Source organism: Triticum aestivum, chromosome 6A (genome assembly GCF_018294505.1).
Source record: "Triticum aestivum cultivar Chinese Spring chromosome 6A, IWGSC CS RefSeq v2.1, whole genome shotgun sequence".
NCBI classification, from domain to species: Eukaryota; Viridiplantae; Streptophyta; class Magnoliopsida; order Poales; family Poaceae; genus Triticum; species Triticum aestivum.
Window position 1 is genome coordinate 114,682,446 of NC_057809.1, and position 21,261 is coordinate 114,703,706.

General features: G+C 48.2%; 1 long non-coding RNA gene, 1 other non-coding gene and 1 pseudogene across 3 annotated transcripts; all 3 read left to right on the forward strand.

Moving 5' to 3' along the window:
- Nucleotides 1-3,454: 3,454 nt before the first annotated feature.
- Nucleotides 3,455-4,935, forward strand: LOC123129528 (60S ribosomal protein L28-2-like; annotated as a pseudogene).
- LOC123132738 (small nucleolar RNA R24) lies at nt 4,163-4,249 on the forward strand. The gene has a single exon (XR_006465009.1). It is a non-coding gene; the product is annotated as a small nucleolar RNA R24 (small nucleolar RNA).
- A 1,169-nt stretch (nt 4,936-6,104) lies between the features above and the next one.
- On the forward strand, nt 6,105-9,285 carry LOC123132403 (uncharacterized). Of its 2 annotated transcripts, none has more exons than XR_006464684.1 (5): nt 6,105-6,802; nt 6,893-7,112; nt 7,776-8,069; nt 8,433-8,584; nt 8,676-9,285. It is a non-coding gene; the product is annotated as an uncharacterized lncRNA (long non-coding RNA). The 2 variants fall into 2 exon arrangements; XR_006464683.1 differs by having other exon boundaries at nt 6,106-6,802; nt 8,503-8,584.
- The last annotated feature ends 11,976 nt before the right edge of the window (nt 9,286-21,261 follow it).

Genomic DNA, 21,261 nt, shown 5'->3' on the forward strand with positions numbered 1-21,261 from the left:
ATATTGCAGCATCAAGAACTTTCACAGGAAAAAAGTTGAGTAATATTCGAGGATTGTTATCACACACACAAAAAGATTCGGTGGATGTCCTTCGAGCGCGACACGGTGACGCACCGTTCGATCGACCACGCGGCCGCGGTTCACGCGCTTGCACATGATTCCGTATCGTGGCCGTGGTACTAAGCCTGGTCACAATGGGCAAGAACATAAGCTAGTAACTAATAAAAGTGCTGCCTAAGTCTAATGTTTACGTGTACTAGTACGGTTTTCTTTTAAGTTTGACCAACCTTATATATAAAACTAAAGTAAGCTCCCACACGCGCGCTCATCAATATGCCGCCGCCGCCGTTGCGCATGTCGGCGCCCGCCTGCTCCGGCCAACAATTTCTCGCCCATCACCGCTGTGTCACCGCCATTCCTGTGCCATGAAGCCGAAGGCTCGCCCGCTCATGTCGTCTGCAGTCCCTCCTCGCGATGCCGCCACGCTGCCAAGCACGTGAGCAGCTGGTGGAGCCGCGTCTATGCACGCAGCGTATGAAGAGGAGGACGAGCGCGTGCTCTAGCACGCCGGCGAGGAGGAACTAGCGTGTCATTGTCATCTCCGCCCGCGCGGAGGAGGCGCGCATGGTGGCTGTCGCGGCGGCAGCCGGTCGCGCGCGCGTCGAGCCCGCAAACCGGGTGCGGACGCGGAATCTACCTTCGAGACCTTGAATGCCACGTGGATCCTGCAATCTGAAGGAGCAATTTGGGTCAGTCGACTCATGTGAGCCGTTTGATGCAACATGGATGGCTAGAAGGGCTTCTTCCACCTCTTCTGCCATCTTCTTCCTTCGCTCCGTCGAACTTCTTTCACAAATCGACTGACCCAAATTATACTACTAGTACGGACGTATTAAGTACAGTAGGAACACGAAAATACGAGCAGTAGTACCAACTGCAAGAAGAACAGTAGTAAGACATAGTACTAGTACTACTGTACGTACTAAAGAGTTCAAATAACGAGAAAGAACATAAACATAATTCTGCTGGGGCCTCAGCACAACACACCCTTGAAAATAAACTAATAAGCAACTAGTCCGCTTGACACTGCAGTAGAACCATCATGAGCGACGACACTGCCACCTACTTGGAGTCCGAGTCCACGTCCTCGACTTCGTCCTCGTCCCTCTTCCTCTTCCTCTTCCTCTTCGCTGACGCTTCTTTGCTTGAACCGGACACTGGGCTCTGCTTCTTCATCCAACCCTTGTAGATATTTAAACAAAGGTAGGCATCCATTGCTGCGTATAGGATGTGATCTTCATCTAATGTCTTCGACTCCCATGCATGATGAAACTCGTGATGAGGTTTCTTCTGTTTAGCGTATGAAGGATCAATCATGGCTGCTGCCAGGGTCAACAATGAAGGTTGAGAGGAGGACACCAGGCTTGCCTTCTGGAGATCGAAGGGCTGGCCTACAACGATACCTATCCGACGCAGGATGTCACTATCGTTATTAAAGCCTACAGTAACGAATTTCACTCTTTTGTCCTTGAGGAAGTTCTTAAAATCCTGGCACTCAACGTCGGCATGTCATATGTGGTAGACCAAGCAAATGTTATGTACACAAACCTAGATCACGACGGGCTTCTTCCTCTCTTCGTCCTTTAGATCCTTCTCTCGTCCCAGGACTATGGTGTACTCAACATCTAGCCCAGCGACCCACTCATCCGTTGAACTGAACATGCGTAGGAAGCGAGCAAGCCATGCTTTCACCGTCTCGGATCCACGTGTGTAGATGACGATGAACTGATCGCCGGTGATGGCTCTAACCTAGTACTCAGCAGCGACCATGGAGATTTGGGAGGCCATGGATTTTGGAGGAGGGTTAGGAGAAGTTGAACTGTTGTATCCCGCAAAAAACCCGGGAGCGAACTAATGTGAAAGGACGGGACGACTGGAAGCGAACTGTTGTAAGGTAGAAGACGGGGACGAGTAGGGCGTGCGAACGGCGTGGGGTTGCTGGCTTGCCTGGTGGATAAACGGCTGCAAGCCCCCAAAGAGTTTTCGAGAACTATGCGGGACCCACTAGATGTCATGTCTACTAGACCCATATCGTAGGCCTGACGGTATAGCTTCTGCCTGTTCGCACGCCATGCCGGCGTGTGGATGTAACTTCACTTAATTCCGTCAAACGTCGCGCCTCCCGCGACCTTCGCCTCCCTCACGCGGTCGCGCCCTTTGAGACTTCGACCGGCTATAAATGAGCATTTTTTTTGCTTTTTTTAGACAAGCAATTTTTTGCCTACTCCGCATGCATGATACTCCCTCTGGTCCTTTTTACTCCCGTCAATCGTTTGCAAAGTGTTTGACCAAATTTATACTTTTTTGAACACCACCTTATATTAATTAACCAGCCACACCAGTACACTCATTCGATACAATATTTACCACACATGGCGGTACATTATTTACAAGAATACCATCTAATCTATTATCAAAGCTATACTTAGCGATTAAGTGTGACACCTTATTGGCCGAACGGCTAATCTTTGACAATTGAAGATTGTTGATCAATTTCGAGATGCTCAACGCTTTCATCTTCAGGTCACGCATAGCAGACCTGTCAATGCTTTGACAGGCATCAATGCAATCCCACGACTAAATCTCTCCCTATTTATTTTTAATAATCTCTCCCTAATAATAAAGCACGGATTGGGTCTCCCGGTTCACCATCGCGGCGTTTTTAAACAAAGGTCCCTGTGCTTTTTAGGAGTTAACCCGCAGTCTATCCATACACAAAAGAAAAAACGGTTCGCTGGAAAACAAAAAAACAAAACACCCGTACGCAGAGGCCTCCCGTACGCATCTGCCTCCTCGATCCCTCACCCATGCCCAAGCCACGCCATCCTCGCGCCGTCGCCGCCGCCGCCACACCTCCGCCATCTCGCCGCCGCGGCCGCACCCCTCCATAATTGCGAGGAGAGGCGTGGAGGAGAGGCTAAACCGGCGGCGGCCTTGCAAGGGCCTGCGGTGGCGCGGTCGTCAAGGACCTATCGAATCTCGCCGGATCCGGTGGGAAGTGGCTCTCAGACAGTGGATCTCCAAGGAAGGCGGCCGGAGCTCGGAGCATGACGGTTGGTGGGCGCGGCATGGCATCGGGTAACTCTACCTCCTTTGCTGCCGAGCGCGTGAACCGCCTTCGTCTCCTCCACCCGGCCGGCAAACCCAGCCACCGAAGCTTCCCCTCACGCACCTTGTCCCTGCTCGTCCTCCTCTTGGTTGGACTGGGCGCTGCTCGTGCGCTCGTTCACCTCACGTGGATGGAGCAGAAGGGGGCCGGGGCGACGCGAGCGAAGCAGAGCAGCGCGGCAGGAGTCAGCGAGCATGGGGGCACGAAGCAGAGGCAAAGGCGGCGGCTGGCGACGGACTTGGCGCGATGGCGGTGATTCGATCGGGCGAGAACGAGGCAGGGGCGATGTGGTGGAGGCCCGGCGGCGCGGCTTCCTGCGGGTGCCATGGCGTTGGGTGGGCTCCTGTGCACATCCGAGAGAGAGGTGAGAGCAGAGAAATCACTACCGTTCCAAGGTCTCTGGTCTGGGAGCTTGTGAAGAAGAGCAAGTGCTTCTTGATCAAGCAGTTTGGCAACAACAACGCCAAGGTCCAGTTTCACAAGGACCCAACAACCTCTACAATGTCCGCTACTACAAGTTCTCAGGTCCATAGCTCTTCACACTTGCACTGTTCTTGGCAGGCTCAAAGCTGTTTATTAGTTCCTCTACAAGGCGCTAACTGGCTGTGGTCTGATGTGGTTTTTTAGGCTTAACAAACAGCAAGACCGTGGCAGTCCAGCCATCAGCGGGAGAGGAGAAGGCTGTTGTCCTGTCCACGAGCAAGACCAAGAAGCAGGACACCCATGCCAAGCTGTTGCACAAGACTCTAACACGCAAGCAGTTCTGCAAGATGGCCAAGTCTGTCCAGAATCAAGTACTAACACAACAAAAATTCTTACTTGAAAAGTTAGAATGCACATGTTATGCTTGTTTCTATGCTGCAACTCATTTGTATGTGCACCTGCTCTTATATACATTTAACTGTTTTGTGGATTGTACTATTAACATTTAAGAAGTTTTTCTGTCATTGGGAAATCTGTTTTGGTCTTTGTTTTTAATTGGTAACGAAAGGTATTGCTGTGATGAGCCGTGGCGATAAGGATACCAACGGATCAATTGGTTATTCAATGAAATGCTTTTTACGCTTGGCATTGAGCTCAACCGATTAAGAAAATTGTTTTTGTTGTATATATTAGATTATTGTGTACACAATTTTCACGTTAGTGAGCACATATTAGATTACTTTCACCCGTTGCAACGCAAGAACATGGAGTTATTCTCATGTTGAAGTTTCCAGCGATAAGAATGGGCTTAGCCAACATCGCTCAGCTGCTGAAATTGCAAATTTGGTGTAGTTATTCATGGTAGAAATTCCAAATTAAGTGGTATGTTTTGCCAGATTGAGAAACTGCATACACACCTTTGTCAATGCGCAATCGAACATCCGTCAGGTGTTGATCAGAGGACTACTAAAGTAGGGGAAACACACTTAAGTTTGTTATCCAGAGTTTCTTCAGAAGCTAAACATCAGTGGCATCACAAGTGGGCTTCCTCATTTAATCCAAGAGATCTATCAAGTTGCAAAGATAACAACAGTGAACATGAAATATCTGAAAGCAAATGACCTGAGTATCCTCTACTACTTTGGTTTAGGTTCTATTTATCTTGCTCTGTGTTGAAATATTTTTATCTTCCGTAGATGCAAAGCATCCAGGATGTGATAAATCATTCACTGGATAATGGCATTTATATGTGGTTCCAGTCTTTTCACGGTGCAGGTGAACATGAGAATTCTATCAAAGATAAGTGCCCTTTCAAGATTGACATTGTTCTTTCTTCAGTGTAGGTGCATGATATTACATGATTAAACATGCCAATTTTTTAAATTGATTTAGTTGTCTATATTATGCTCTATGTGCTATTACCAACAAAAAAGTACACCATAATATAAGATGTTATTACATGGACGGAGGGAGATTTTTAGCCTGCAAAGCAACAAATCTATTCCCAGTGTGGCAATAATGTGTTTGCACCAGTTAAGGAAGAATTTGTTTTTCACACTGTAAGAAACACTTCATGTTTCTTCCCCATCATTTAAGTGTGCCATTCTTCTTTGTTCATGTTGCTAATAGGATATATTTCATTATGATGATGTTCCATATTGCTCCTATGGAGTCGCTCTTTGGACTGTTGGACGCGTATATCCAATGAAACTACTTTTCCGGTTGTTGGCTGGAGCTATCACTATGACTGAAAATTTCTTTTCAGTCAAGAAACCAACGACATGTCAACACTTATCAGCAGTTTGCAATCTTTGTTAGACTATGCCTAAGCCAACGGTTAGACAATGTTAGGCAATGTACAAAACATGGACATGATTTATGTAGATTGGGCAGTCCCTTCAAACTGCATTTTTCAATCTTGAGTGGACGATTATATGTTTTCTTATAGAAAATTGACTATATGTTTGATGAATTGACTGATTATTTTTGCCCTATCAGATTAAACTAGGTCTTAATTTGAAGGTACAATTTAGGCTGCTGGTGCTGATTTGTTTATTGTACTAATTATGCTCTTTAGACAGAGACATGTTGTCTTCATCATTCCTTAGTCATTATGAGCTGGGCATAGATCGGTGACCCGGTTAATCCTGATTTATTGCAACATATGTTTTCTCCACACAGGTCTAAACAATGCAACCTCTTTTTAGGTTGTGGAAATATGATTTGGATGGAGGTTGATGGACTAGAGCAATTAAAGGGATGTGATATTTTCTTCTCCTGTTGCAACGCACGGGCATATGTCCTAGTAATAATAAAACATAGATTGAGTCTCCGGGTTCACCGTCGTGTCCTTTTTACACAATGGTCCTTGTGGTTTTGGACAACTGAACCCACAGTCCCTTTTTACGTTAGAAAACGTTTTGTTCGGAAATTTTACAAAGCAAACCTTGTAGTTTCTGGTATTAATCCCGCGGTACTATCTAAAGTGCACGGGTTGTAAAAAAGAAAGGAAATATCTTCTATCTTCTTCTATCCGTGCCTTCCCTCGCCTCCCGTTAGCAGCCGCCAGGAGGAGCTCTATCCGGTGCCGCGTCTGCCACGGTCAGCGAGAGGAGAAGGTGACGCGGTGAGGGACTAGCTCGTCCCGGTTGAGGCGCGCCGGATCCGCCAGTCCATCCCCGCTCCCCGTCCGCCTCGACCTCCACCGGAAGCGCTGGAGAGGGTGGAGGCACGCAGGTGTTGCTCGCCTGCCTCTCAGCCGAAATTAAGAGATGGGGGAGGATGGTGGGCATGTGGAACGGGGTGCCACCAAAGGTTCCGGGAGAATTTCCTTCCCCACCATGGGCGGCCGCCTGATCCCCTCCGTGCCGCCACTCCGGACGGGCACCGACGACTCCCACGGGATCCGGAGGGTCATGGGCCTGGATGTTGGGTAGTAGCTGCGGAGGACGGGGTGAATGTTGAGGTGGGCACTGGCTGGCTCTGCCGTTGCTAATTTGTACGCACCGTCCATGTGCTTGTGCACTGGGGTGTGATTGGAACGGACTTACACGGGGCTTGATGTTGCCGCTGGTGATCTTACATTGTTCCTTTTCATGGTGATTAGAATGGGTATAGCGCCAACGATTGCATCTGTTTGCTCCTGCTAGGACACGGGATTGTCTGCTATGTCCGCCTTTGCGAGATTTGCAGCTATTGGGATGGCAATTGGTTCGTCCATTGTTGGTCACTCCTTTCTTGCGTGTTAAACTGACTCTGAGTTGGATTTTCTCTTTCGTTGCTCTGTGCAAAATCTAGCAGGACTAATCTCCTGTAGGCGCTAGAAGACTGAGTACTTGGCAGCTCTTCTAGGATTGGTGAAAGAAGGCGAGTAAATGCTAAAATTTGATGTTCTATTTGTGTTTTGGTTTTGTTGGTTGACAATTATGTTTATTTTTTTCGTTTCATGGATGTCGTAAAATGTGCAGGTGGTGAGTTGAGGCTCAGCGTACAGTTTGTTTGGACTAACCAAGAGGACGAGGTATGTTGCTTGCCCAAGCTAAGTGACACGCGCCAAGTTTTCTGTTATATAATTACCTGTTAGTGCTTAGTTAAACTACATGAAACGGCCATAGTAGATGGATGGTACTAGGTGTTGTTTTGTTTCTTGCCAATGCATTCAGAGAGCAAATGTGCCACTGTAGATTTCTTTCTTGAAGGCAGCTAGCTACTTGGACTACACAATTCGACAAGTTCTGGCATAGATACCATCAAAACTGAGGTTGCTCTTAATTAAGTAGCTCACCATATAACTTTAAGATTTTTCCCACATTAAAATGATGATAATTTTAATACATCAAAATTCAGAACCTCTATTGAAACTATTTTATAGTAGCATATATGAACTTTAGGAGACAATTCCCTATTTACCTGCCAACTAAAATCTCAAAGCTCTTAGCCTGCAAGTGCAAGTGAACAACTTGGATCACTCATGATATTTGATGTGCTATACTTCTGACTGAAATATGTAATGTAGAGCAAACCATCCGTTTATCCAAAAATTGGTGTGACCAACTCGGGGTGGGTAGCGGGGTATCTGTATGTTTATGTTGATAATTGTCGAGGATTTGTGGGGTGTCAAATGTGTTTGCTATGCCCCCGTTGCTAATTTTGATGTTTTGTTGTACTGGTATTGCATATATAGAGAGGCCTGGTGCAGCGAGGTGGAGGAGGATCTCCAACATAGATGCCTGGGAGGAGGAGAGGCCATGGTGCTTGGTGCACGCTCTGCCAATGGGAGTTCATGAGGACGGGCATCGGGAATGGCTAAGCAGGGGACAACCAGGATTACGATGAGGGTGAGACATCGAAGCCGGCGTCGGCAACTGTGACTGCGACTGCGACCTACAGTGTTGGCCTTGTGTTTCTGACCTGTCGCGCTCCGGTTCTGGCAGCTGCCGTTCCAATCAATCACCTCCAGGAGACCAGGAGCCTTCAGGTGAGCGAGCAACTTCCACTGCACCAAAAAGCAGACATCCAGAGGCTCGACTGCTTGGGTGGAAGCTTTGCTGGATTGACATGCATATGCATTTTTCATAATCTCTTAATGCAGACCATTAAAATAGGCCTATTTCAGTTACCACATATTTTAGATTTTTTCTGCTTACTGTCATCTCTACTTTCTTGTCAGATTAAGCAACTAATAAATGAATATGCGCACTATCCTACCATTTTTGCACTCAGTTATGGGGCCATATATATGTTAAAACAAGAGTATGCGTGCTCTGCTATTCTGCAACTTAAATCAAGCATGCAGTCTCATGTGATCATTTCATTGCTAATGTTGCTTTTCTCTCTCCAGATTGCTAATGATACTATGCTTGCATGAGCCCATGAAACAAGCAATAATCTATCTTAAAATTTGCATCCAGGCATATAACGGTTCAACAACTTTCGAGCTTTGACTATGGTTATGTAGCACGCTGACAAGACAAGAGAATAATGCCTCTTAAGGTTCAGACCATGAGCTTCGTGAATTAGCACAATTTTGTTCTCATGCATGACTACAAATATTTGAAGTTTTTACATTTTTTTACTCATGAAGGCATTTGTCCGAGCTATGCCGCCTCTCGTCAAACTCGAGCTCGACGGTCCGTCTACAGTCAAGCACAATCCGCACATGATCTCCTCCCAGCTTTCGACATGTTATTCTTGCATGCAAGGCTAAGCTATCTCCACCAGCTCCTTTTTGTCCTAGCTCTTCCCTACCCTGGCAAAACCAAATGCTACCATCTCGTTTTTTTGCCATGCTAAAACTTATGTGCGTTCATCGTCATGGATAGATTAGCAACTGCCAAGCAATCTGTCACAAAAACATGTCAGGCAGCTAGGCATGCGAGTGACATGTGTGTCGGTAAGATTGGATGTTTGTGTGTAAATGTAAATCACGAAAAATGATCCTTGGTATCTAGAGAAGAAACACACACACACACGAGAGAGTAATTCATAGTGGATAACTGGATATAAAATACCTATTAATGTTGTACGTGAGTTGACTCGACATGCTGCAAGATCTTCTGATTTGTTCTCTGAAGGTGGCCTCCGAGTATAGCGTTGCATATTCCTGAAGCAATTGTGATGCTCTGTTTTGTTAGGATTAAGATGCTTGAACATGTAAGCAGTACACTATCGAGCAATAGAGATCTTTCTCATGCTGACTACATGCTACCATTTGGGCTATACACATTGTTTAGTAACTAATCATGAAGTGTCAAAGACTAGCTATCAAAGCAAATCTGAATCTGCTAACTATACTACTACTGCCACAACTAACCAAGGTTGGAGCATAAGAAAGGAGGGGTTGCCAAGTTGAATGCGAAGGACAAGCTTCCAGACGGTGGCTGCTCGTCCACCAACCGCCATGGTTGGAGCCTGCTGGAGGTGGGATGGGAAGGAACAGGGAGGAAGCAGGAGCCGCCCAAGGTCCCGTCGGCGCAGTCAGAAGACATGACGCGGCCACTGGAAGCGCTATATTTCCTACCATTGTCCTCCGAGAACGACGGGGACAAGGAAGGCGGCGGCGCTCTCCAGCAGTGGGGAAGGAGAATGGGGAACAGGAAGAAAGATTAAGTTCGTGCGTATTGCCTGTGTGTGTGTGAATAAAAGTATTTCAATGGGCCAAGCCCAAAAAACAGTGCATAATAAATTACAAATGAAATATAATATTCCAAAAAATGTTTGTGACCATAAAAATGATACCATTCTAAAAACATTATCACTTTCTTTTAAAAAACACCTTCTCAAATTTAAAAATATTCATGTTTTCTGTACAACAATAAATATTATTGATTGAAAGACTTTCATACACAACTACTGTTTCATCGGAGAGGTGAAATAGGTCATGTCGAACATTGTTAGGGTACGTCCAAATTTCATTGTCCAAAAAGAAATACTCAACATAACCTTATTTCCGACATTTGTAAAAATTGGATTTAAAAAGTGTTGCATAATGGCACATGTAGCAAGTTATATTTAATATTTCGCCCGGTGCAACGCACGGGCATTTGTACTACTTTATACTAAAAATATTAATATCTACAATACTCCCAAAACACTTAGGCGCGGTGCATTAACTTCTACCTCGTTTCTTGTTTCTTGACATATCAACCAATAGGAGATGTGGGTGTGCATGCTTTTAATGACTTGAGACTACCAAACACGACATGCAGTGGTTAGTTCATTGCATGCAATGCTATTAATTAGCAAATAAACATTAAGATCTCTCGTTTTCCCCTCCTCCTTGGTCATGGTGCACAATCTAAGATGACTTGCTCACCTAGACGGAGGGAGTAATGATTATAATGAGTATAAGAACTATGTTCTATATGAGTGTAAAAATATTGATTTGACATTGTGAATGTTGACACATTGTGGAATAGTTTTTGAATTCTGCAAAAGTAATCAACTAGTGCTGTCGTTCTCTACAAAAAAATGTGTTTACCAATGCATGCATGAACACTAGTTACTCTAACCCCCCTCTCTTCTTTAATTCTTTGCCACATCAGCATGTTTGCTATTCCCGTGTGCATGATACCAGCTAAGATACCACCATTATGGACAGCCTTAATCATCGCATGCAATAATTTAGTGCACCTTGAAATATGAACATGTGTGGAGCGTGTTTGTTTTTAATGACTTGAGACTATACCTAGTCCGGCATGCAAGATGACTTATTATGCACCGTTCCCCATACCTGCAGGAAGCCCGTTCGTCTCCAAATCTTTTCCTCTCCATGTGTGGAAACAATATGCCTGCCAAACTCTCCTTCTCCCTCCGGCGGTCCCACCACTCCACCCCGTGTGAAAAAAATCTGCATGCATGACTCTCCTCCCCCCACGCTCGTCCATTCTGTTGTGACCAGCAATATTTCCACCCCTTCGCTCCCCCGTAATTTACTCCAACAAATATGCCCATGTAGCTGTTACTTAACTGCAGGTGCATTCGGTTACTGACATATGAACCCAACAGGGGTCTGGCCCACATGTCAGTGATGCAACTGGACCGGCAGTTAAGTCAGTGCAGCTCAGTCCATATCTTACGTAGGTGTACCATTGCTCGCTATAAATACTGCGCCTCCCACAACATCACTATCTCCTCCCCCTCACGTTCACGTTCATCGCTATCTCCCCCCTCCCTCTCACGTCGACCACCATGGCATCGCCCCTCCCAAGCCCTAGGAGCCCCTCGCTGCACCGCGCGGACGGTCACGCATCGCCGTTCCGTTCCTCGCCGCCACTAGTCGAGGAGGATGCGTCAGGGTTCCGCTCCTCGCTGCTACGCGACGCGTCGCCGTTCCGTTCCTCGTCGCCACTAGTCGAGGAGGATGCGTCGGTGTTCCGCTCCTCGCTGCTACGCGACGCGTCGCCGTTCCATTCCTCGCTGCCACTAGTCGAGGAGGACGTGTCGGCGTTCCGCTCCTCGCCGCGACGTGACGCGTCGCTGTTCCGTTCCTCGCCGCCACTAGTCGAGGAGGACGCGTTGGTGTTCCGCTCCTCGCCGCGACGCGTCGAGATGGACGCGTCGGTGTTCCCAATCTTGCCAGCACGCGCGCCGGAGGACGCGTCGGCTCCCCGCTACGAGGAGAACACCGCGCCGCCCGCCGAGCCCCCCCAGCCTTGAGGAGCTTTGGAAAGAAATGGATGTTGCCTTGTGGGAGGCTTTGCCTCCAGCAGAGCGCGCCAAATAGAGGCAGAGAAGAAGGCCGAGAAAGAGAAACGCACTGCGGAACAAGCTGCCTGGGAGGCCTATGTCGTGTCCGAGAGAGTCAGGCAATTGGCTCTTTGGCAGAAGGCTCGTGCGAGGGCCGTGAGGGTGGCGAAGGACGCCCGTGCCGACGCCCTGAGTGCAGTCGGGCCCAAGCGCCTCATCTACGCTTGGCGGCACGTGGACCGGGTGCACGCTTCTAGCGAGGAGGAGTACCTGTTGGCGCCGGATCACCACACCGGTGAGATCGCGCTCGCCCGCCGGCAAGCCGCCAATCAGCACCTCGCGAGTTGCGAGGCTGAGGAAGAGGTGTTGTGTCGGCGCGCTGGGAAAAGGCCGCGCACCAGGGCACTCGTGGCGCGCCGCAAGCGCTCCTGCGAGGGCTGTGGCTTTTAGGAGGAGTATAATTTTTGTTTCGTAAGGCGATCTCATTAGTTTTGGGACGCAAATGATAAATCCCGAACGTTCAGGAATTTTTAGCATCCTTAATTAAGGATGTAAAAGGGAAAGTTTGGAAACCATGTGTATTCGTACGCATTTTGCAAGTACGTGCATATAGCACAAACTTTACTATATACTATCGCACTATACGTCTCTCTCGATATATGCTTGCAGACTGTGCTACTCCCTCCGTCCAGGTCAATAAGTCATCTTCGGTTGTGCACCGTGACCAAGAAGGAGGGAAGACTTATACACCTAGATGGAGGGAGTACTACTATTACTTATGTACATGCAAATGCACGTTTTAACATTACGATGCGGTTTTTGTAAAAGTAGAAAAACAACACTAGTCAAGCTTGTGAAATGATTCAATGCAAAACAAATGCAAAAATGCTCGTTTGATTGTTTACTTTAGCTTCCTTCTGTGTGGTTATTTCTCTGTCGTACTTTGTACGGAGTATCTCACTGGTTGGAAAGGCATGCAAATTCCCAAACCGCTTCCTACACCCTGTATCTCACTGGTTGCCGGTGTTGACGTTGTCGCCCATGTCATCGAGGATGAGGTTGCCGAGGTCGGGAAAGAATTCGTTGTTCACGAAGTCGTCACTACCAGCAGTCGAGCGAGTGCGCTCCCCAAAAACCTGATCGCCCCTCTCCCATACAGGATCATGAGAGGCGGGGTTCCGGAGGCCTGTTGTCCCTTCTCCTGGTGCACACCGAAAGGAGGGATGGAGAAGACTTGCTTGGCGGTGCAATGATCTGGAACGATGGTGAGAAACTATATAGTGCGGGCCGGGCAGGTCGTGGGAGTATAGCTCTATCCTCAGCTCGGCTCAATCCCGCAACCCGCGGCGCGTCGTGACGAGGCGTGGAGTGGCGAGGCGAGCGAGGAGGAGGAGCGCACGTGTAGGTATCCTCTTCTCATGCTCATACAAGTGGTAGAAGAGCTCACCTTATAAAGGCCTACTAGCAAAATTCCAACATCGACCAGGCCGTCCATGAAACGGGAGTGGCTGTAGGGGACGTTGCGCCAGTTGAATATATGAGCAAGTTACTACGAGATTTAATCCGAATAAGCACAAAATAAATCATGAAGGCTATAACAGAGATGAAACTAATCATGTGGATTAGCATAGTAGTAGGATACAGAGTAGAAACATGAATTCTACCACGATTTCGAACAGGAAGGACAGAAACACATACGGTGCAACGGGAGCAGCACCGTTGGCGTTGAGGTTGTCGCCCATGTCCAAACACCACGTAGACACGATCTTTGAGCACGGTTCGTAGTCATTCCACGATCGGGCATTGAAGTTTGTAACTATTTTAGATTAGAATATACTACTCCTCCGGTGCTAGTAGTAGAGCAGAGTCCTACTCTACTACTCTACTCAAGCAAGTTAGGGCATAGCATTGTAGGGAGTACCAGTACTGTGATCACTCAAGCAAGTTGTCTGGCATCGACATGACCGTACGCTACTGGTATGTGTCTCGTAAGTCAAGCGGCGTGCTGTAGTCATCATCACCTGTCCATTTCCCACAGCACATATTCGCTTCTCCATCTTTTTCCGCACATAATCTCGTCCAATCTTCCATCCCCGCTAAGGCGCCTCCCCCCTCGTCCGAAACCCAAGCACTAACAATGGCAAAACCGAGCAGCGTCCGCCGAAAGAGTGGCTGAAATTCGCTCCCCATAGAGGTAATCAAGCTCATTGTTTCGCATGTGGACAATCTCAGTACCATGACGCTCGCCGCGTGCTCGTCGGGACTGTATTGTTTACTCAAAGCCCTCAGGCCGGAGCTTTTTAAGCCAGCTCCTTGCTTGCTGATGCCGCCTGATCTTCAGAAATAGCATATAACGCAGCATAACGATCGTAGGGTGGCGAGCATCAACCCCCTTGACTGCGATCCGATCCCCACCAGCCTCAACTACATTAACGGTATGTACTGGGTCGGCATGAACACGTCTTGGATGGTGCTCGTCGATGGTCGCGACAGCTGGATGCTCATGGAGGTCTACACCCGACGATTGATCCCCCTTCCTTCGATTAACACTGCACTGCTTTGGCACCGCGGCCCAGAATGCTCAGAATCTTACAGTAGCCAACATGATACCAAGTTTGATTTGCTCAAGGTTGCAATCTGCCAAGTGCCCACAAGATCTGTGAATTATAAAGACTTCAGGCTAATTGCATTCTTCAACCGCGGTCTCGCCTATCTGACAGGTCACTGCGGTAAGTGGATAAATCTGCACGTCCATCGCAGGATCATACATCCTCCATGGTTCTCTGATGCCATTGAACACAAGGGCTTCATTTATGCTGTCGACTCCTTCTATGGCTGGACGTATTGCTGGCCTATTCCAGTCATCGCTACAAACGGCTGTTACAGCAGTATGTTACTTTCCTATGATATCATGATGGCTTGCTTATATTACTGTCAACATTTGCTGAAAAAATACTCATGCTCATAACATGCTGTTCTTAAGATTGACTAAACCAAGAGCCCTTTTTTATTTGACTCCAACTTGATATGATGTTGTAGGCCTCCTGGTGTCCCTACCCTTCCTAATCCCAGAACCTTTCAAAGAAAAGCGGCATGGCAGTTGTAGGTGGTTCCTGGCTCGATCAGACAACGACGAAAGATTGATGATCGTTCGCACGTACCGGACGTGTTGTTTCGCGGAATACAATCACAGTCACTGCAAGGTCTTTGAGCAGGATCCCAACTTCTCTGGGCCTTCAGGAATTTTTGACTGGAGGCTGGTAAGTAGCCTTGGTACACGCTTTTTGTTTGTCGGACTGAATTATCCAATTAACCAGGAGATAACCGACGGCAAGGATCATGATGGCAGCGCGGTTTCGTTCATCAGGCAAAACTGTGTGTACACAGCGTACCATGCGTCTCCGCATGCACCATACCCTGATATGTGCCGCCACGCTCTGAAGCCCAAAGTAGGAGAGAGGGTCGCAAGTATCAGACTTCGACCTGCTGGCAGGAGTTTCCCCCGTCAGGCACCCATCTGGTTCAAGCCGTCAGCCAATCTCCACAGCTTAATAAATAGTAACGTCTAACTAAGCCAGTTAGTTAGATGCGTACACTTGGTGTAGTAGGATCTTTATTTAGTTTGATGCATACTCTTGTTCTTTCTTGGTAGCCCTTTTGTAATGGTGGCTGATGTTTGGTTTGGAACAGAGAACTGCGTCTTCACTCTTCTGGCCTGCTTACTGCTTCTGTTGCACCCCCAGCCCTGGTTGCTACTGCTGCTATTTTCAATGTACAATCAGTAGTATATTTCGTCTGTTGGTTGAATAAATGTGTTGTTAGAACGACAAACACAATGTTTTGGAAGTCGTTGCATGGTTCGATCCTTTAGTGCCCCGTACCGTACGTAGCGCATACTATTTATCGTACGGAACACATTTTTTTTGAAACTCGGAACACATTTTCCACTTGTTGATAACATGCAGCCCACTGATGAAGGCCCAATAGAGAAGCTCATAATTAACTGGAAGGGAGGATCTGACATGAATCCGACCCAGGTACATGCTCATGGTCCCCTAAACATAAATAAATAAATAAATAAAGCTAAATGCTCATGCACTAGTTCTTTGGGAAAATAGGTAGCCCAATATTTCTTTTTGAAGAATACCCAAGCTAGGCCTATTTGTTTTCTCCGAATTACTGGGTTGCAAATCTTTCAAGATGAGGAGGGATGCATTTCGGCCTGGCTTAAGAGTATGGTCAATGTCTTTTAAAAGTAATATCAAAAGGAGTTGAAAATTCCAAAAAATTTATAGCAAATGGGATATAAGTTTCTTTTTTTGTTTTTGTTCTTCACTGATATCTTATACGTATTTCATTGGATTTAACATGACATAGTACTAATTTATTTTTAAATTTGTTTTAGTATGGCTATTAATTTTTGGATTAAGAATATTTCGTTCCCCAGCAAAAATTTGCTAATTTTCAAAATTTCCCACATATTTAGTTAATTTTTTGACCCTGGTACTAACCAGAAAATGGCCAGCAATTCTAAAAATAGAAAACGGGCTGCAATAAATTCCATATGAATTAGAAAATGAGTAAAAATTATAAAAATAATAGCAAATGGGCTGTACACGCCACAGATTTCGAGGCTGACTTGTTTACGTAAGGCTTTGTCAGTGAACACATGATTCTAGCAGCAGTTAGTGTTGGATGTCCATCCAACGGCCGACGTGCTTCTTCAATCTTTGATCTTCCTGCTCTAGCCGCTTAAACTAGCACCGGCGGGACTACCTGCTCCCTCCTCTTGTGGCCCGCTGTGATGCCGCGTAGGCTTCCCCGGCCCACCCTACTCCCTCCGCTGGCCTGGCCGCACGCAATCAACTGCCTCCTTATTACGCGAAAAAAATGATTCCTCCCACTGACATCTGGGGCGCACCGGTTGGGAGGCTGACCTGTGGGCCTACTAAGTTGACGCGTACGCAGGGCTTGTCAACTTAGTCAACAAACGATTCTAGCAGCAGTAACCGTTGGATTTGAATTGAACGGTCCTGCTGCTTCTTCAATCGCTGCTCTTCTTGCACCAGCCGCCCAAACCAGCGCCAGGGAGACCGCATGCTCCTGCCTCCAGTGGCCGGCTGTGCTGCCGATGAGGCCTCATCGCCCCCTACTACTCCCACCACTAGCCAGGCCCTGCAGCGACGACAGCCTCACACCGCAGTCAAACCAGTGAACCCTCGTACTCCTCTCCGCGTGGGCATCCACTGCCGCGTCTTTCCCGGCTCAGCGTCGTCCCCTTCCTAGGCCTCACCGTCGTCCACCACCTTGGTGCTCTCGGCACGGCGTGGTCAATGTGGTCAACGACATTCCATCGGAAGAGTAGTGTACATGGAGAGGCTGACAGCTGGGTCCACGGCCACATCCCAGTTTTTTTTGTGATTTGCCAAGTAAGTCGCTTTGTCAGGCCTGTTGGGCTGCAAATCTTTCAAGACGAGGAGAGTTTTCATTCGGCTGGCCGAGAAAATGGCCGATCAGTAATGAGAAATGGGCTGTACATTTTTAAAACACATCAAACCGGCAATTAGTTTCAAATATCTTTTTTTCATTTCGAGATTTGAAATTACATTAATTTTTATGCGTGGATAATTTGTTGGATTTTATATTGATATACATTTATTTTTAAAATCGGTTTGAATGTGAGTCAAAATTTCGGGATTAAAAAAAGTTCAGACCGCACCGAAATATGCAAAATTTCGTATAATTTTTTAACCGTGGCCACAATATGGGCTGTAATGCTAACAAAAAGAATATGGGCTCCAAGAAAAACCTTAATAATTAGCAAATAGGCTGTAAATTATTAGAAATAATGGCAGATGGGCTGTATGCTATTTTCCACATATTTGAGGCTTTCCTAAAAAAAGGTTGACGCACAAGCAGTGACTGTTGGATGGCCATCCAACGGCCGTCGTGCTTCTTCAATCTCTGCTCTTCCTGCTCCAGCCGCTCAAACAGGCGCTGGCGGGACTGCCTGCTCCCTCCTCCCCGCGGCCGGCTCTGCTGCCGCGCAGGCCTCACCGTCCCACTGTACTCCCATCGCTGGCCTAGCCATCCCTCTACTCACCCACACCTGCTGTTATTCTCCGGCGACGGCAGACGAACCAGTAAACCCTCGTACAGTCGTACTCCCCTCCGCGTGGGAAACAACTGCCGAGTCTTCCCTGCCTCCGTGTCGTTCCCTTCCTAGGCCTCGCCAGCGTCCACCGCCCTGGTGCGCTCGGCGCGGCCTGATCAATGTGGTCAACGACCGACATGCATCTGAAGTGGACTTTACGTGGAGAGGCCGACAGCTGGGTCCACGGCCGCACGCAAGGAAATGCCTCCTTATTACACACAAAATAATGATTCCTCCACCTGACATCAGGGACCCACAGAAAGGGCCTCTGTATTTCACGAAAAAAACGTTACCACTGCTGACAGCTCGTACCCACTAGCTATATCTTCGCACGCAAGGAAGTGCCTCCTTATTACCACTGCTGAGGGCTTTGTCAACTTAGTCAATATGCATGATTCTAGCTCCAGTGACCGTACGATGTCCATCCAACGGCCGTAGTGCTTCTTCAACCTCTGGTCTTCTTGCTCCAGCCGCCCAAACCAGCGCCGGTCGTGCCTCGTGCTCCTGCCTCCCGTGGCCGGCTATGATGCGGCGGAGGCCTCACCGCACCCTACTACTCCCATCGCTGGCCAGACCATCCTTCTACTCACCCACACCCCCTGTTATTCTGCGGCAATGGCAGCCTCATATGCAGCGAACCAGTGAACCCTCATACTCCTCTATGCGTGGGCATCCACTGTCGCGTCTTCCCTAGCTCCGCGTCGTCCCCTTCCTAGGCCTCGCCGTCGTCCACTGCCCTGGTGCTCTCGGCGCGGCGTGGTCAACGTGGTCAAGGAACGGCTTCCATCGAACGTGGATTGTACGTGGAGAGGCTGACAGCTAGGTCCACGGGTGCAGCAAGGAAGTGCCTCCTTATTACGTGCAAACTAATTATTCCTCCACCTGACAGCGGGACCCACCGGACGGGCCACCGTATTTCGCCCCCTGACTGCTGGGACCCACCAGCTACATCTTCGCATGCAAGGAAGTGCCTGACAGTCGAGACCCACCTGGTCGAATCGTACGTAGCGTTGTCATTCTGGCCGCGAACGTGTACGTACATATATACTGGTCGATGTAGAGGCGCACACGTGTCGTAGTAGAGGCGCGCACATAGCATGTACACGTATGTACAGCGGCCAGGGTGCAAGAAAGAAAATACGGCCACGTATGTGTACATACGGGCGGGGTCTCAAACACCTACTCGCGCATACGTACGGCCAGGGCTCGTGTACATGGCTGGGTCAGAACGGAGAAACAACATCGTCGTGTTCATGGGGAGGCAATGGAACGCGTCGTGTTCATGGGGAGGCAACGGAACACGTGGGAGCCAACCGGCTGGGTCAGAACGGAATGCGTGGTCGTGTTCATCGGGAGGGCTTGGACGGAATAGGCGATGGAAATGAGGCCTGGCATACCACAAAACGGAGGAAACGGCCTTGTGTTCAACTGGCCACGTTCGAAACGGGATCCTGTTGATCGGGAGGGGTGTGGCGTACCGCAAAACGGAGGAAATGGACCTCCTACGATCGAAACAGGGGTCCTGTTGATCGGGAGGGGTGTGGCGTACCGCAAAACGGAGGAAACAGACTTGTGTTGGAGCGCTACGGTCGAAACGGGGGTCCTGTTCATCAGGAGGGGTGTGGTGTACCGCAAAACGGGACTCCACGGGATACTGTTCATCTCCACCGTCGACCCCCTCCAGCCTCCACGAGCTACTGTTCATCCACCGTCGACCTCCTCCAGCCTCCACCTGTGACTGTTCATCCACGGGCTCCTGTTCATCCAGCCTCCACCGCGCGCTACTCCACCGCGCGCTACTCCACCGGCTACTGTTCAACCAGCCCTCTCCACGGGCTCCTGTTCAACCACCCCTCCACGAGCTACTGTTCATCCACCGTCGACCTCCTCCAGCCTCCACCTGTGACTGTTCATCCACGGGCTCCTGTTCATCCAGCCTCCACCGCGCGCTACTCCACCAGCTACTGTTCAACCAGGCCTCTCCACGGGCTCCTATTCAACCACCCCTCCACGGGCTACTGTTCATCCTGCCCTCCACCGTCTACTATTCATCCTACCCTCCATGGGGTGGTCCTGTTCATCCAGCCATGCACGGGGTCCTGTTCATCCAGCCCCAACCGGCTCGATCGATCGGGGTCCTGTTCATCCATAGGCAACACCATGGGGTCCTATTCATCCACCCCTACCGGGAAAGGTTTATCCAACCCCCCTGCAACGCTCACTGTTCATCTAGAGGCATCATCAATCGGCTTCAGTTAGCAGCAGTAGCGAAGGAATCGCTCGATCGGGTTCAGTTAACAGCCATCGATCGATCGCTCGGGTTCAGTAACGCGTAGCCTGCAGTGCAATCGCTCGGGTTCAGTTAGAGCCCAATGCCTCGCTCGGGTTCAGTTAGAGCCAACGCTCGCACACACGCGCGTACGTGTACGAGAGAAACGCGCATCGCTTGGCCCCCAACCTCCCACCGTAATCGGGAACTCCCCGAAATTTTCCTCGCCCTCGCTTCTACCACGGTTTTTTCCGTCATGGACGGCCCAAAGAATGTCATGCAGTTGCGTCTCCGGCCCGCCCAGGACGAAAAGCCCATTTTCTATCATGATTTTTTTGTCATAGAAGTAGGAGCCCACCACATCTATGATGATACCGGGTTTTGTCACAATTATCGTCATAGAAGTGTCATATGTATGACAGAAAAAAATTCGTTTGGCCCAAAATGTCACGGATGTGTCTTTTTTTTTGTAGTGATGGTGATGGGTTGGATGAGATTTATCATGTAATCGAGTTAGTTTTGTTAGGGTTTGATCCCTTGTATCCATTATGTTCTGAGATTGATGTTGCTATGACTTTGCTATGCTTAATGCTTGTCTCTAGGGCCCGAGTGCCATGATTTCATATCTGAACCTATTATGTTTTCATGAGTATATGTGAGTTCTTGATCCTATTTTGCAAGTCAATAGTCACCTACTATGTGTTATGATCCGGTAACCCCAAAGTGAAAATAATCAAGACCACTCCCGGTGATGACTATAGTTTGAGGAGTTCATGTATTCACTAAGTGTTAATGCTTTGTTCCGGTACTCTATTAAAAGGATGCCTTAATATCCCTTAGTTTCCAATAGGACCCCACTGCCACGGGAGGGTAGGACAAAAGATGTCATGCAAGTTCTTTTCCATAAGCACGTATGACTATATTCGGAATACATGCCTACATTACATTGATGAACTGGAGCTAGTTATGTGTCACCCTATGTTATAACTATTGCATGAGGAATCACACCCGACATAATTATCCATCACTGATCCATTGCCTATGAGCTTTTCATATATT